Consider the following 19,284-nt stretch of genomic DNA (forward strand, 5'->3'; position numbering starts at 1 on the left):
GTCTGTTTAGTTCTTTGGCCCATTTTTTGATTGGGTCATTTATTTTTCTGGAAATGAGCTGCAGGAGCTGCTTATATATTTTGGAGACTAATCCTTTATCAGTTGTTTCATTTGCTATTATTTTCTCCCATTCTGAAGGCTGTCTTTTCACCTTACTTATAGTTTCCTTTGCTGTGCAGAAGCTTTTGATTTTAATTAGGTCCCATTCGTTTATTTTTGCTTTTATTTCCAATGTTCTGGGAGGTGTGTCTTGGAGTATCCTGCTGTGATTTATGTCGGAGAGTGTTTTGCCTACGTTCTCCTCTAGGAGTTTTATAGTTTCTGGTCTTACATTTAGCTCTCTAATCCATTTTGAGTTTATTTTGGTGTATGGTGTTAGGAAGTGTTCTAGTGTCATTCTTTTACAAGTGGCTGACCAGTTTTCCCAGCACCACTTGTTAAAGAGACTGTCTTTTCTCCATTGTACATTCTTGCCTCTTTTGTCAAAGATAAGGTGTCCATAGGTGCGTGGATTTATCTCTGGGCTTTCTATTTTGTTCCATTGACCAAAAGCTGGTTCTTTGAGAAGGTAAATAAAATTGACAAACCACTAGCCAGACTCATCAAGAAACAAAGGGAGAAGAACCAAATCAATAAAATTAGAAATGAAAATGGAGAGATCACAACTGACAACACAGAAATACAAAGGATTATTAGAGAATACTATCAGCAATTATATGGCAATAAAATGAATAACCTGGAAGAAATGGTCAAATTCCTAGAAAAGTATAAGTTTCCAAAACTGAACCAGGAAGAAATAGAAAATCTGAACAAACCCATCACAAGCACGGAAATTGAAACTGTAATAAAAAATCTCCCAGCAAACAAAAGCCCAGGTCCAGATCGCTTCACAGCTGAATTCTACCAAAAATTTAGAGAAAAACTAACACCTATTCTACTCAAACTCTTCCAGAAAATAGCTGAGGAAGGGAAACTTCCAAACTCATTCTATGAGGCCACCATCACCCTAATCCCAAAACCTGGTAAAGACCCCACAAAAAAAGAAAACTACAGGCTAATATCACTGATGAACATAGATGCAAAAATCCTTAACAAAATTCTAGGAATCAGAATCCAACAACACATTAAGAAGATCATACATCATGACCAAGTGGGCTTTATCCCAGGAATGCAATGATTCTTCAATATCTGCAAATCAATCAATGTAATACACCACATTAACAAACTGAAAAATGAAAATCATATGATTATCTCAATAGATGCAGAGAAAGCCGTCGACAAAATTCAACATCCATTTATGATAAAAACCCTCCAGAAAGTGGGAATAGAAGGGACATACCTCAACATAATAAAAGCTATATATGACAAACCCACAGCAAACATTATCCTCAATGGTGAAAAACTGAAAGCATTTCCCCTAAAGTCAGGAACAAGACAAGGGTGCCCACTCTCACCACTACTCTTCAACATAGTTCTGGAAGTTTTGGCCACAGCAATCAGAGCAGAAAAAGACATAAAAGGAATACAAATTGGAAAAGAAGAAGTAAAACTTTCACTGTTCGCTGATGACATGATCCTCTACACAGAAAACCCTAAAGACTCTACCAAAAAACTACTAGAGCTAATCAGTGATTACAGTAAAGTTGCAGGATATAAAATCAACACACAGAAATCCCTTGCATTCCTATACACTAATAATGAGAAAATAGAAAGAGAAATTAAGGAAACTATTCCATTCACTGTTGCAACGAAAAAAATTAAATACTTAGGAATATATCTACCTAAGGAAACAAAAAACTTGTACATAGAAAACTATAAAACACTAGTGAAAGTAATCAAAGAGGACACTAATAGATGAAGAAATATACTGTGTTCATGGATTGGAAGAATAAATATTGTAAAAATGAGTATACTACCCAAAGTAATTTATACATTCAATGCAATCCCTATCAAGCTACCAACGATATTTTTCACAGAACTAGAACAAATAATCTCACAATTTGTATGGAAATACAAAAAACCTGGAATAGCCAAAGCAATTTTGAGGAAGAAGAATGGAACTGGGGGAATTAACCTGCCAGACTTCAGGCTCTACTACAAAGCCACAGTCATTAACACTTTACAGATTTAATGCAATCCCTATCAAAATACCTATGACATTTTTCAAGGAAATATGACAATTTTAAAATTTATATGGAATCATCAAAGACCCTCAAATTTTCAAAGAAATATTGAAAAAAGAAAGAAATAAAGAAAAAAGCTAGAAATATCATGCTCCGACTTCAGGCTATAATACACAGCTGCAATAATAGTAACAGTACAGTACTTACACAAACATATACGCACACACACACAATAGAATAGAGAGCCAAGAAATAAATCACACACTTATGGTCAATTAACCTACAACAAAGAAGGCAAAAATATGAAATGAGAAATACAGTCTCTCCAAAAAGTGGTGCCAGGAAAACTGACTAGCAACATTTTAAAAAGGGAAATCAGAACATTTTCTCACACCATGTGCAAAAATAAACTCAAATGGACTAAAGACATAAATGTAAGACTGGAAACCATAAATCTCCTAGAAGAGAATGTAAGTAGACCATCTTTTGACATAAATCATAGCAATATTTTCCTAAAGCAAAATAGTAAAAACAAAAATATCAAGTGGGACCTAATTAAACTTAAAAGAATCTACACAGCAAAGAGCACCATTGACAAAATGAAAAAGCAACATGCTGAATGCAGAAAAATGTGTAAATATATGACCAATTAGAGTTAATATTCAAAATTGATAAATAGATTATAGAATTCATTCAGTTCAGTTCAGTCACTCAGTCATGTCTGACTCTTTGTGACCCCATGGACTGCAGAATGCAAGGCTTCCCTGTCCATCACCAACTCCTGGAGCATACTCAAACTCATGTCTATCACGTCAGTGATGCCATCCAACCATCTTATCCTCTGTCGTCCCCTTCTCCTCCTACCTTCAATCTTTCCCACCAGCAGTCTTTTCCAGTCAGTCGGTTCTTCCCATCAGGTGGCCAAAGTATTGGAGTTTCAGCTTCAGCATCAGTCCTTCCAATGAATATTCAGGACTGATTTCTTTTAGGGTTGACTGGTTGAATCTCCTTGCAGTCCAAGGGACTCTCAAGAGTCTTCTCCAACACCACAGTTCAAAAGCATCAGTTCTATAGTGCTCAACTTTCTTTATAGTCCAACTCTCACATCCATACATGACTACTGGAAAAACCATAGCTTTGACTAACAGACCTTTCTCTGCAAAGTAGTATCTCTGTTTTTTAATATGGTGCATAGGTTGGTCATAGCTTTTCTTCCAAGGAGCAAACGTCTTTTAATTTCATGGCTGCAGTCACCACCTGCAGTGATTTTGGAGCCCAAAAATGGAAAGTCTCTCACTGTTTCCATTATTTCCCCTTCTATTTGTCATGAAGTGATAGGACCAGATGCCATAATCTTAGTTTTCTAAATGTTGAGCTTTAAGCCAACTTTTTCACTCTCCTCTTTCACTTTCATCAAGAGGTTCTTTAGTTCTTCACATTCTGCCATAAGGGTGGTGTCATCTGCATATCTGAGGTTATTGATATTTCTACCAGCAATGATGATTCCAGCTTGTGCTTCATCCAGCCCATTATTTCTCTTGATGTACTCTGCCTATAAGTTAAATAACAGGGTGACAATATAAAGCCTTGAAGTACTCCTTTCCCAATTTGGAACCAGTCTCTTGTTCCATGTCCAGTTTTCACTGTTGCTTCTTGACCTGCATGAAGATTTCTCAAGAGGCAGGTAAGGTGGTCTGGCATTCCTATCTCTTTAAGAATTATCCACAGTTTCTTGTGATCCACACAGTCAAAGCCTTTGGCATGGTCAATAAAGCAGAAATAGATGTTTTCCTGGAATGCTCTTGCTTTTTCAATGACCCTGCAGATGTTGGCAATTTGATCACTGGTTCCTCTGCCTTTTCTAAATTCAACTTGAACATCTGGAAGCTCACGATTCACATACTGTTGAAGCCTGGCTTGGAGAATTTTGAGCATTTACTTTGCTAGCATGTGAGATGAGTGCAATTGTGAGGTAGTTTGAGCATTCTTTGGCACTGCCTTTCTTTGGGATTGGAATTAAAACTGATCTTTTCTAGGCCTGTAGTCACTGCTGAGCTTTCCAGATGTGTTGGCATATTGAGTGTAGCACTTTCACAGCATCATCTTTTAGGATTTGAAATAGCTCAACTGGACTTCTATCACCTCCACTAGTTTATCTGTAGTGATGCTTCCTAAGGCCCACTTGACTTCAATAGTGAAATGTTCACTTCAATTCAATAGTAAAAGCTCAATAAAAAAGAACCCAATTTAAATTTGCTCAGAATACCTGATTAGACATTCTTTCAAATACATAGAGAATGTAAACAGGCACATGTTAGGATACTCAGCATTGCTAATCTTCAGAGAGAAGCAAATTAAATCCACAATGAAATATCTCCTCACACCTATCAGAATAGCTATCATTAAAGATAACAAATAATCCATATTGTCAAGGATGTGGAAAAAAGGGAACACTTGTACATTTTTGGTGGAAATATAGATTGGTTCAGGCACTATGGAAAACAGGATGAAAATTCCTCAAAAAACTAAAAATGGGATATCCATTTGATCCAGTAATTTTATTCATGGATATATACATATATATGTATATATATTTGATACAATGAAGTCACTAATTCAAACATGTATATAAACCCAATATTCATAGCCAACATTATTTAAAATAGCCAACAAATGGAAAAAAATCTAAGTGTCCATCACTAGATGAATGAATAAAGAAGATGTGATGTATTTTACACACATAAAATACTGTAAAATATTGTTCAGTCACATAAAGAATGAAACAACCATTTGCAACAACATGGATGGACCTAAAGAGTATTACATGTAGTGAAATAAGTCAGATACATATCACTTTTATGTGGAATCTGAAAAATAAAAGCCAATGTATAAAAAAAGTTTAAATGTGTATATGTATAACAAAATAGAATCAATTCCACAGGTATAGAGAACAACTAATTGTTGCCAGTATATGGAAGGAAGGAGGGTGAAGAAAGATACAATATGGGTTTAAGAGCTACAAACTACTCTCTGTGATATAGATAAGCAACAAAGACATAATGTACAGTACAGTAAAGATATTTTTGCACTAACTTTAAGTGTACTATAATCTGTAAACATTCAGAAAACGAAGATCATGGCATCTGGTCCCATCATTTCATGGGAAATAGATGGGGAAACAGTGGAAACAGTGGCTGACTTTATTTTTTTGGGCTCCAAAATCACTGCAGATGCTGATTGAAGCCATGAAATTAAAAGACGCTTACTCCTTGGAAGGAAAGTTATGACCAACCTAGATAGCATATTAAAAAGCAGAGACATTACTTTGCCAACAAAGGTCCATCTAGTCAAGGCTATGGTTTTTCCCGTGGTCATGTATGGATGTGAGAGTTGGACTGTGTAGAAAGCTGATCACAGAATTGATGCTTTTGAACTGTGGTGTTGGATAAGACTCTTGAGAGTCCCTTGGACTGCAAGGAGATCCAACCAGTCCATTCTAGGGGAGATCAATCCTGGGTTTTCATTGGAAGGACTGATGCTAAAGCTGAAACTGCAATACTTTGGCCACCTCATGTGATGAGTTGACTCACTGGAAAAGACTCTGATGCTGGGAGGGATTGGGGGTGGGAGAAGACGGGGACGACAGAGAATGAGATGGCTGGATGGCATCACTGACTTGATGGACATGAGTTTAAGTGAGCTCCAGGAGTTGATGATGGACAGGGAGGCCTGGTGTGCTCTGATTCATGGGGTCGCAAACTGTCGGACACGACTAAGCGAGTGAACTGATGTGAACTGAACTGAATCTTTAAAAATATTAAATCACTATGCTGTACATCTGAAACTAATATTATGAATCAGCTATATTTCAATAAAAAAAGAAATTGATGAAATTAAAACTTAAAGGGAATGGGGAAAACGAAAATATAAAAAGCTGGATTTTTTGAAGTTAAATAAAATTAATAAATTTCTAGTTATTCTAAAAAGGAAGAAAAAGACACAGATTATTAATACAGCTATTGAAAGAGGTGTCATAAATATTGATCCCATAAACATTAAAGAATTAATAAAGAAATAAAATTGACAACTGTAACTAGCAGCTTTGAGTTAAATCCAGAAGAAATCCTTGAATATCACAATATACAATAACAAAACTCACAAAGCTTGATAACATGAACAGGTTTGTATCTATCAAAGAAATAAAAAAAAAAAATTAACAGCTTTCCAAAGTGGAAAGTCCAGGACCTAGAAGGTTTCACCAGTGAAGTATGTCAAATATCTAAATAAGAAACTGTCAATTTTCTTGCGTCTCTTTAAGAAAACAGCAGAAGCAACACTTCCTAATTCATCTTATGAAATCAGCATTACTATAAAACTGGATGAAGTCATTACAAGGATGGAAAACTAAGTATCAACATCTTTTATGAATGTGGTTACAAATATTCTCAACAAAATCACAGTATATTGAATCTAAAAATGTATACAAATAATTATATACCACAACTGAGTGGAAATTATCTCAGTTTTTCACGTTAAGTTCAACATTGAAAGTGAATTAACATAAAACATCACATCAACAAACTAAAGAAGAAAAGTCATATAACCATATAAAAAGATGTAGAAAAAATTCTGAAAAAAATCTGCCACCTATACATGATAACAGCCCTCAACAACAAATAAATAGAGAGGAAGTTGCTTAACCTGTAAAAGAATATCTGCTAAAACTGAGGAAGATAATACTTAATGATGAAAAACTGGATGCTTTACGCCCAAGACTAAGAACAAGCATGTCCCTTCCCACTATTCTTACTCACCATTGTAGTGAAAATTCTAGCTAACCGAATAAGACAAAAAAAAAAAGAAATGAAAAGTATGTGGATTGGGGAAAAAAGAAGCAGAATTGACTTTGTTTGCACATGACATAATTCATTAGAGAATCACAAAGGTCAACAAAAAAACTCTTGGAATTAAGAAGTGATAATTCCCTGGTGGCTCAGATGTTAAGGAATCCACTGCAGATCTGGGTTTGATCCCTGGGTTGGGAAGAATACTGGAGGAGGGCATGGTAATCCACTCTAGTATTCTTGCCTGAAGAATTCCATGGACAGAGGTGCCTGGCAGCCTACAGTCCACGCGGTTAGCAAAGAGATGGACATTACTGAGCAGTTGGACAATAGCACACACGGATGAGGATATGTAACAACAGGAACTCTCTTTTTCTTCCTGGTGAAGATGAAAATTCATATGGACACTCCAGAGTACAACTTGGCAGGTCCTTAAATTTTCAAATAAGCAACTATCATATGACCCACCAATTGGAATTTTTCATATATTTTCCAGAGAAAATGAAAATTTGCATACACAAAATTTTATATGAATGTTTTTAACAATTAAGATTTTTAGTAGCCAAAACCTGGAAACAGCCCAGATATACATCAATGGGTGAATTGCTAAACAAAATGTGAAAGATCCATATTATGTAATACTACTCAGCAAAAAAAGAACAGTAACAGCATATCTTAGATGAATTATGCTGGATTAAATAAAGAAATAAATTCTGAAAGGTCACCTACTGTATGATTTCATTTATACATAATTTCTTAGCTGACAAAAAATATAGAAGTGATGAACAGATATTCTTTGCCAGGTCAAGGACAAAGAGGGCTGTGGATTTGGCTATAAAAGGTCAATGCCTATCATCATTGTAGTGATGGAACTGTTCGATATCTCGACAGTAAATATCAATATCCTGTTTGTAATATTATACTATAGTTTTGCAAGATGTTACAATGCAGAGAAATTGGGTAAAGGGTACAGTGTTTCTCCAGATTATACCTTACAAGTGAGTCTGTAATAATTTCAAAGTTAAGAACAAATAACTTTATAAATGGGATGAATGCAGTCCTTATATGATGTGCTCTCTCAATCTCAGGTTGACATTAAAGTGAACATTTCTTATAGCTGATTATATGCTACAACAAGGCAGCATCATGCCGTATGAACCAATGAGTCAGATGGGTCAGGAAACGTGGCAGTGATACACAGCACCAAGAGGCGAAGAGGAGTCAGCCTCCCATGGTCACGCAGATTAAAACAATAGAGAGACTGATTCATGTGCGTTATAGCTCCAAGGGCTTCCCTGGTGTCTCAGTGGGGAAAAAATCCACCCACAATGCAGGAAATGCGGGTTTAATCCTTGAGTTAGGAAGATTCCCTGGAGCAGAGCACGACTACCTACTCTAGTATTCTGGCCTGGAGAATCCCATGGAAAGAGGAACCTGGGTTCCCCAAGAGTCGGGGCACAACTGAAGTAACTAAGCAAGCACACACTTGCTCCCAAGTCAAGTTTTTCACTGGTTCCTCTATTAAATATAACCAGATTGCCTATAGTATATACTAAACTATCCCATCACCAGTATTCAATCTTTCAAACCCCAAATGTCTGTTTAAAAGGCTTTTGCCAAAGTTCCAGAACAGAACTCAGAAACATAATGATAGTGATATTATTAACAAAAATAATAGTTAATATTAACTGAATGCTTATTACATGCCAGATGTTGTTCTCATTGCTTTACAGGAACTTTATAATTTAATTACCCACTAAGTCCAGGAGGTAACTAAAATTTGAATCACATTTTTCACCTGACTTAACTGATTTACAAAGAAAGCTAAGTGATTTTCCTCATAATGAAACATTTTGTAAGTGGTGGAAGCAGGGTTTGAACTAAGCTAATATGACCCTGGAGACTGTTATCAAAACATTCTGCTCTATTGCCTTTACAGAGCAAAATAATGTAACTCATAAAATGATCCCTGGACAAACATATTCAGAGGGAAAAAAAAAACAAACTGATATTAACATTGGAGCAAGTATACTGAGAATAAATAATAAGCATTAAGAACGTGGAAATTGTATATAGGTCTAGTACTCAATTGCATAGGAATTCTGGTAAAAGAAATCATTACAGACCATCTGAAGGTTCAGGGTCAAACCCTTCATAGTTAAGAGATTCTACATTAGAAACGGGGTTCAAAGATGCTGAGAGTAGACTCTGGTACCAGAACACCTAGGATTGAAACCTAGCACTGAATAAGGTCATAATACCTGGTATTACTATTCCTTGGTTGCTCTATTTAGTAAAAGAGTGGTAAAAGTAGAATATTTGTCATTGAGTTATTAGGAAATAAAATGGGATAAGAAGTGAAAAACTTTTAAACAATTTTCAGAAAAATTAGCTATTGTAGCACGTAAAATATGCAGTGAAAATTAAATTTTCAAATGTTAAAAAACTTCCTGGAAGAAAATGAAAGTAGTCCAAAGATCCTAGGCAATTCAATACCTTTTGTAATGCAACTAGTATTAGTATCTTCTTTTTAATGAGAAGAGAAAGGACATAAAATCACATGTTCCCAGTTTCCTGAGTCTTTGCATCCCTATAGTGGTCTCAGGCTAAGGTGTTCGGGAATAATGAAGAAAAAGTATACATATATAAAAGATTTCTACACACATGGAATAGATAAAATAAAATATATTTAAAACTTAGGGACTCTTCATACTCCTTCAAAATCTTGAGTTTATACAAAAATTCTTGTTTTTTACCAACAATACATTTTGTTACTAATATGTTTTATTGCTCTTTATCTTCCTCCAGAAACTTGTTTCCTTCCATATTTGTCTTTTCATTTCATTATCTCTATTTTTTTCCGTTCATGTTGCATGTTTCATCAAATGTCTGATGATTCTCAGTTGTCTACTGATATTCAAGACTCAGATGGTTGAAACACTGAAGGGGAGTTCTATATTATTATTAGTTAATATAATTGTTTTTAGGATGACCCCAGATAAGCCAAACATTAAGCTTCCCCCTGCATCATTCACGATGGGAGAGAAGAGCTGATGGTGACAACCACTAGCTATCTCAGTTCATTCCAGCTTTTATAAAGTTTTAAAGAGCAATCTTTTATTATATTTGCCAAGGGGCTAACATTTGGGTAGTAGGCATTGTGGCCGGAAGTGGGTAAAGGGATGATGAGATCCACTCTTTCATATAAAAGTATTAAATCAATATCTATATTTCCTTGGCTAGGAGAATCGGATTTATGGATACTGTCTCTTCCTCTATTTGGTGTCATTGTTAAGCTACTTACAGTTTTTTTGGGTTTTTTGTTTTTTGTCTTTCATACGTTTAATGCTTTTGTTTTCTGAGAGGAGAAATTCCCATTTACATTGTGTTTTTCTTTGCTATGTTTGTTCAACAACTTTATCGTGGTATAAATGATCTACAGATAACAATATACACTCAGTGTGTGCCATTTGAAAAGTTTATGTAAACACCCATAATACCACAACCACAATCACAAGTAATAGACATATCCAATACCTCCCAAAGTTTTCTTGTTTCACTTTTGTGTTTGTGTTTCATGGTAAGAACATTTAGGATGAGATGTACCTTATTAACAGATTTTAAATTGCATGATGCTATACTTATCCACAGGCAGTATGTTACACAGGAGATCTCTGGCATTTGCTCATCTTGAAAGTCTAAAACTTGATACCCAGTGAGAAACAGCTCTCATTTCCCCGACCTCTCAGAAACTGACAACCACTATTTTAGTTCCAGTGTTCTACAGGTGAATGGAAAATGAAAATGTACCAACAAAGACAATAGAACATTCAGTTCAGTCGCTCAGTTGTGTCCCACTCTTTGCAACCCCATGAATCACAGCACGCCAGGCATCCCTGTCCATCACCAACTCCCGGAGTTCCCACAATCTCATGTCCATCGAGTCGGTGATGCCATCCAGCCATCTCATTCTTTGTCATCCCCTTCTGCTCCTGCCCCAAATCTCTCCCAGCATCAGAGTCTTTTCCAGTGAGTCAACTCTTCGCATGAGGTGGCCAAAGTATTGCAGTTTCAGCTTTTGCATCAGTCCTTCCAATGAACACCCAGGACTGATGGTCTTTAGAATGGACTGGTTGGATCTCCTTGAGGTCCAAGGGACTCTCATGAGTCTTCTCCAACATCGCAGTTCAAAAGCATAAATTCTTTGGTGATCAGCTTTCTTCACAGTCCAACTCTCACATCCATACATGACCACTGGAAAAACCATAGCCTTGACTAGATGGAACTTTGTTGGCAAAGTAATGTCTCTGCTTTTTAATATGCTATCTAGGTTGGTCGTAACTTTCCTTCCAAGGAGTAAGCATCTTTTAATTTCATGGCTGCAATCAGCATCTGCTGTGATTTTGGAGCCCCCCCAAAATAAAGTCAGCCACTGTTTCCACTGTTTCCCCATCTATTTCCCATTTATTTTTTGGGGCTCCAAAATCACTGCAGATGCAAACACCCTCTTCCAACAACACAAGAGAAGACTCTACACATGATGGTCAACACCATGAAGACTCTCACCAGATGGTCAACACCGAAATCAGATTGATTATATTCTTTGCAGCCAAAGATGGAGAAGCTCTATACAGTTAGAAAAAACAAGACCAGGAACTGACTGTGGCTCAGATCATGAACTCCTTATTACCAAATTCAGACTGAAATTGAAGAAAGTAGGGAAAACCACCAGACCATTCACATATGACCCAAATCAAACTCCTTATGATTATACAGTGAAAGTGAGAAATAGATTTAAGGAACTAGATCTGATAGATAGAGTGCCTGATGAACTCTGGACAGAGGTTCGTGACATTGCAGAGGAGACAGGGACCAAGACCATTCCCATGGAAAAGAAATGCAATAGAACATTCCGTTCCGTTCTGTTGCTCAGTCGTGTCCGACTCTTTGCGACCCCGTGGACTGTAGCCTACCAGGCTTCTCTGTCCATGGGATTCTCCAGGCAAGAATACTGGAGTGGGTTACCGTTTCCTTCTCCAGGGGATCTTCCAGACCCAGTGATCGAACCCGGGTCTCCCGCATTGGTGGTAGACACTTGAACCTCTGAGGCACCAGGGAAGCCCAACCAGATGACTCTGCAATAGAATACTACTGAGCCTTAAACAGAGGAAACACTGCCATTTGTGACATCAGTGAACCTGGAGAACAAGATGCTAGGTGAAAAAATCGAAACTCAGAAGGACAAAAAATAAACCATATGACTTCACATGTATATAAGAGATATTTCAAATAGTTGGACTCATAAAAGCAGTTAATATAATAGTGTTTTTTGTGAAGTGATTGCCACAAACTTGTTGGTTAATACATCCATCACATCACATATATACAATTTTTTGTGTGGTGAGAAATTTAGAGCTACCATAGACCAAGTAATTCTGTTCTTGGGCATGTATTTTGAGAGAACCATAATTTAGAAAAGATACATGCATCCCAATGTTTATTGAAACACTATTTACAGTAGCCAGGACATAGAAGCAGCCTAAATGTCCATCAGCAGAGGAATAGATAAAGATGATGTGTACATATATACAATGGAATATAATTCAGTAATAAAAGAACACAATTATACCATTTGCAGAGCCATGATTGGACCTAGAGACTGTCATACAGACTGAAGTATGTCAGAAAGAGAAAAATATTGTATGCTGCTGCTGCTAAGTCACTTCAGTTGTGTCTGACCCTTGAGACCACATGAACTGAAGTCCACAAGTCTCCTCTGTCCATGGGATTCTCTAGGCAAGAATACGAGAGTGGATTGCCATTTCCTTCTCCAAAATATTTTATATTAATGTATATATGTGAGATCTAGGAAAATGGTATAGAAGAAGAAGAAGTCACTCAGTCGTGTCCAACTCTTTGTGACCCCATGGACTATAGCCTACCAAGCTCCTCCCTCCATGGGGTTCTCCAGGCAAGAGTACTGGAGTGGGTTGCCATTTCCTTCTCTAGGGTATCTTCCCGACCCAGGGATCGAACCTGGGTCTCCCGCATTCCAAGCAGAGGCTTTAGGGAGCCTCCAGGGAAAATGGTATAGATGATCCTATTTACAAAGCAGAAACAGAGACATAAATATGGAGAACAAATAGATGCACACCAAGAGGAGAAGGAGGTGAGATGGATGGGGAAGTTGAATTGACATATATATACTACCATATACACTACATATATATATATATATATATATATATATATATATATATAATGGAGTTCCATTTCCTTATATGTATATAAAGAAATGGCACTCCAGGATTCTTGCCTGGACAGTACCATGGACAGACGAGCCTGGTGGGCTACATATAGTCCATGGGGTCGCAAAGAGTTGGACATGGTGAGTGACTCAACATGCACAAGTATATGTAAAACTGATAAACTTAGATATACAGGAGAAATTAACACAACATGGTAAAGCAACTCTACTCCAAGAAATTGTTTTTAAAAAGGAACCATATTCTGGGCTATGTTATAAGATTTTGAACAGAAGTGTATGTAATTGATTCAATAAAGTATGTTTTGAACACTTAAAAAAAAATTACTTGCTAAGCAATGGATGTGAGTTGTACTGTGAAGAAAGCTGACTCAAAAGCCGAAGAATTGATGCTTTTGAACTGTGGTGCTGGAGAAGACTCTTGAGAGTCCCTTGGACTGAAAGGAGATCCAACCAATCCATTCTAAAGATCAATCCTGGGAGTTCATTGGAAGGACAGATGCTAAAGCTGAAACTGCAATACTTTGGCCACCTCATGCAATGAGCTGACTCACTGGAAAAGACTCTAATGCTGGGAGGGATTGGGGGCAGGAGGAGACGAGGACAACAGAGAACGAAATGGCTTGATGGCATCACCGACTCTATGGACATGAGTTTGAGTGAACTCCGGGAGTTGGTGATGGACAGGGATGCCTGGTGTGCTGTGATTCATGGGGTCGCAAACTGTCGGACACGACTGAGCGAGTGAACTGAACTGAACTGAAAGCAGCTTTCACTCCACATCCTCTCCAGCATTTATTGCATGTAGACTTTTGGATAGCAGCCATTCTGACTGGTGTGAAATGGTATCTCATTGTGGCTTTGATTTGCATTTCTCTGATTATGAGGGATGTTGAGCATTTTTTCATGTGTTTGTTAGCCATCTGTATGTCTTCTTTGGAGAAATGTCTGTTTAGTTCTTTGGCCCATTTTTTTTATTGGGTCATTTATTTTTCTGGAATTGAGCTGCAGGAGCTGCTTGTATATTTTGGAGATTAATCCTTTATCAGTTGCTTCATTTGCTATTATTTTCTCCCGTACAGCCACTATGGAGAACAGTGTGGAGATTCCTCAAAAAACTGGAAATAGTACTGCCATATGACCCAGCAATCGCACTCCTGGGCATACACACCGAGGAAACCAGAATTGAAAGAGACACATGTACTCCAATGTTCATTGCAGCACTGTTTATAATAGCCAGGACATGGAAGAAACCTAGATGTCCATCTGCAGACGAATGGATAAGAAAGCTTTGGTACATATACACAATGGAGTATTATTCAGCCATTAAAAAGAATACATTTGAATCAGTTCTAATGAGGTGGATGAAACTAGAGCCTATTATACAGAGTGAAGTAAGCCAGAAAGAAAAACACCAATACAGCATACTAACGCATATATATGGAATTTAGAAAGATGCAAATGATAACCCTGTATACGAGACAGCAAAAGAGACACAGATGTATTTTATAGATCAGTCTTTGGGACTCTGTGGGAGAGGGTGAGGGTGGGATGATTTGGGAGAATGGCATTGAAACACGTATGTTGTCATATGTGAAATGAATCACTAGTTCAGGGTCAATGCATGTTATAGGATGGTCGGGGCTGGCATGCGGGGATGACCCAGAGGGAGGATAAAGGGTGGAGGGAGGTGGGAGGGGGGTTCAGGAGGGGGAACTTATGTAAACCAGGGGCGAATTCATGTCAATGTATGACAAAACCAACCAATATAATATTGTAAAATAATTTGCCTCCAATAAAGAATAAATTAATTACAAAAAAATAATAATAAAATAAAAAATGAAAGCAACTTTCAAAAACACAGTACAGTATTGTTAACTGGACTCATCATGCTATGGATTGCATACCCAGAAATGTTGATCCTATAACTGGAAGCTTGTACCATTTGATCTGCTTCATTCTTTTCTCCCACAGTCTATCCCCCCACCTCCAGTAATCAGCAGTCTGCTCTTTGTTTCTACTAACGTGACATTTTTATTCCACACATGTCACACAGTATTTGTCTTTCTGTCTGACTTATTTCACTTAGCATGATGTTCTCAAGTTTCATTCGGGTGACTTCAAATGACAGTATTTCCTTCCCTTTATGTCTGAATTGTACTTATAATTTCACAAGGTGCGAGTTAAGAATTGAGCTTTATTGAGAAAGAGGGAAACTCAGAAAGCCACGTTTGCAAAACAGAAAATCACATGATCCTCATGCTTTTTTAAAATAAATTTTCCATTTCATGTATATAGATATAAAATTCATCCACATGAAATATAGAAATCAATGTTTTTAATGCACTCATGCATATGTACAGCCACTGCGTCAGTCAATTTTCACCATATGGGAAAGAACGCCATACCCTTAGCTGTCACCCTACTAGACCCTCACCCACCACAGCCCTAAGTCACCATTCATCTACTTTTTGTCTTGATAGTGTCTCTTATTCTAGACCTTTAGCATAAATTGAATTGTTCCATATCATGTCTTTTGTGACTGGTTTCTTTCACTAAGAATATTGCTTCAAGTTTCATCCATGTTGTGACATGTATCATGTATCAGTATGTTATTCATTTTTGTGTTGTTGTTGAAGTATATTCCAATGAATGGATATACCATATCATCTCTCCACTCATCAGTTGATGGACTTTGGGATATTACCACCTTTTGAGGTTTATGGATTATAATACTAGTGTTATTAATTTATATGAACATATGATTTTATTTCTATTGAGTGTATTCCTATTGGGTATATATCTATGCTTGGATCATTTGGTAAATCTGCTTAATCATTTGCTGAGCCTCAAGACCATTTTCCAATGTGGCCACACTGTTTGACATTTCCATAAACAAGGATTTCAATTTCTCTACATCCTGGCCAACACTATTACCCGCTTTTTAAAATTTTAGATGCACTAGTGAATATTTTTTATGTATTGTAAGATAAGGAAAAACATCATTCTTTTGTGTGTGATTTTCCAGTTGTTTCAGCATTATTTATTGAAATGATGATTCTTTCTCCATTGAATAGTAACTGACACCTTCTTTAAAAATCAGTTGACTGTAGAGACATGGATTTATTTCCAGATTATTAATTCTATTCCCCTGATCTATATGTCTATCCTTATTTCAGTACCACACCATAATGATTACCATTTTTGTTCTTCAGTCATTAAGTCATGTCTGACCCTTCTCCAGCCCATGGACCATAGCACACCAGGCTTCCCTGATGTTCACCATCTCCCAGAGTTTGCTCAAACTCATGTCTAATGGGTCAATGATGCCATCCAGCCATCGTATCCTCTGTTACCCCCTTCTCTTCCAGCCCTCAATCTTTCCCAACATCAGGGTCATTTCCAATGAGTTGGCTGTCTGCATCAGCTGCCAAATAATTGGAGCTTCAGCTTCAGCCTCAGCCCTTCCAGTGAATATTCAGGGTTGATTTCCTTCAAGATTGACTAGTTTCATCTTCTTGCAGTCCAAGGGACTCTCAAGAATCTTCTCCAGTACCACAATGTGAAAGCATCAATTCTTTACCACTCAGCCTTCTTTATGGTTCAACTCTCACATTTATACATGACTACTGGAAAAACCATAGTTTTGATTATATGGACTTTTGTCAGCAAAGTGATGTCTCTGCTTTTTAAAATGCTGTCATAGCTTTCCTTGCAAACAGCAAGTGTCTTAATTTTATGGCTGCAATCACCATCCAGTGATTTTGGAGCCCAAGAAAATAAAATCTGATAATGCTTCCAATTTTTCCCCCTCTATCTGCCATGAACTGATGAGACTGGATGCCCTGATCTTAGTGTTTTGAATGTTGACTTTTAAGCCAATTTTTTCACTCTGTTTCACTTTCATCAAAAGGCTCTTTAGTTTCTCTTCGCTTTCTGCCACTGAAGTTGTATCATCTGCATATCTGAGGCTTTTGACATTTTCCCCAGTAATCTTGATTCCAGCTTGTGATTCTGATAGCTTAAGCGAACAATGTCAGATTCTTGATCTCTGAATAAGAAGATTTAGCTTCAAGATCAGGGACCAGGCTTGATCACTCAAGAGCGTTTGTGTAGCAGAGTTTTACTAAAGTGAAAGAGGACAGAAAGCTTCTGACATAGACATCAGAAGGGGGACAGAGAATGCCCCCTTAGCTAGTCTTATCAAAGCCATATATACTTTTACCAGACCCAATCCCACAACATACAACTTAAATTATCAAGATTAGAACTAACAGTAGAAAGGTCTTACCAGACACACTTCTGCAACATACTTATTAAAATAACAAGATTAGTCAGAAGGTTCTTGTTAAGGAGAAACATGTCCTTGAGCAAGATATATTGTTATATTGACTAAGATAAAGCAATGTAGAAAAAACTTTCTCTTATTTCTCCTTGAGAGTCCAAGACCCCTTTCTCCTTCTCAAGGGCTCTGGACCCCTTTCTCTTCCTTGGGTACCCTGGACTGATTATCAACTGACCTAGGATGACTCTCTCAATTCATAAAGCTGGCATTTCACATGATGTGCATGGCAGATAAGTTAAACGAGCAGAGTGGCAATGCACAGCCTTGAGGTACACCTTTCCCAATTTTGAACCAGTCCATTGTTCTAAGTCTGATTCTAACTGTTGCCTCTTGACCTGCATAGTTTTCTTCAGTTCAGGTCAGTTCCGTTGCTGAGTCATGTCCTACTGTTTGCGAACCCATGAATCACAGCACGCCAGGCCTCCCGGACTATCACCAACTCCCGGAGTTCACTCAAACTCATGTCCGTTAAGTCGGTGATGCCATCCAGCCATCTCATTCTCTGTTGTCCCCTTCTCTTCCTGGCCCCAATCCCTCCCAGCATCAGAGTCTTTTCCAGTGAGTCAACTCGTCGCATGAGGTGGCCAAAGTACTGAAGTTTCAGCTTTACCATCAGTCTTTCCAATGAACACCCAGGACTGATTTCCTTTAGAATGGACTGGTTGGATCTCCTTGAAGTCCAAGGGACACTCAAGAGTCTTCTCCAGCATCACAGTTCAAAAGGGTCAATTCTTCGGCGATCAGCTTTCTTCACAGTCCAACTCTCACATCCATACATGACCACTGGGAAAAAAATAGCCTTGACTAGATGGACCTTTGTTAGCAAAGTAATGTCTCTGCTTTTTAATGTGCTATCTAGGTCATAACTTTCCTTCCAAGGAGTAAGCGTCTTTTAATTTCATGGCTGCAATCAGCATCTGCAGTGATTTTGGAGCCCCCCCCAAAATAAAGTCTGACACTGTCTCCTCTGTTTTCCCATCTATTTCCCAGGAAGCGATGGGACCAGATGCCATGATCTTTGTTTTCTGAATGTTGAGCTTCAAGCCAAACTTTTCACTCTCCTCTTTCACTTTCATCAAGAGGCTTTTGAGTTCCTCTTCACTTTCTGCCATCAGGGTGGTGTCATCTGCATATATGAGGTTATTTATATTTCTCCCAGCAATCTTGAATCCAGCTTGTGCTTCATCCAGCCCAGCGTTTCTCATTATGTACTCTGCATATAAGTTAAATAAGCAGGGTGACAAGATACAACCTTGACGTACTCCTTTTCCTATTTGGAACCAGTCTGTTGTTCCATGTCCAGTTCTAACTGTTGCTTCCTGACCTGCATACAGGTTTCTCAAGAGGCAGGTCAGGTGGTCTGGTATTCCCATCTCTTTCAGAATTTTCCACGGTTTATTGTGATCCACACAGTCAAAGCCTTAGGCATAGTCAATAAAGCAGAAATAGATGTTTTTCTGGAACTCTCTTGCTTTCTCCATGATCCAGAAGATGTTGGCAGTTTGATCTCTGGTTCCTCTAACTTTCTAAAACCAGTTTGAGCATCTGGAAGTTCATGGTTTATGTATTGCTGAAGCCTGGCTTGGAGAAATTTGAGCAAAACTTTACTAGAGTGTGAAATGAGTGCAATTGTGCGGTAGTTTGAGCTTTCTTTGGCATTGCCTTTCTTTGGGATTGGAATGAAGACTGACCTTTTCCAGTCCCGTG

This window comes from Moschus berezovskii, chromosome 2 (genome assembly GCF_049115385.1).
Source record: "Moschus berezovskii isolate FMDL1 chromosome 2, NW_MosBer_1.0, whole genome shotgun sequence".
Lineage (NCBI taxonomy): Eukaryota > Metazoa > Chordata > Mammalia > Artiodactyla > Moschidae > Moschus > Moschus berezovskii.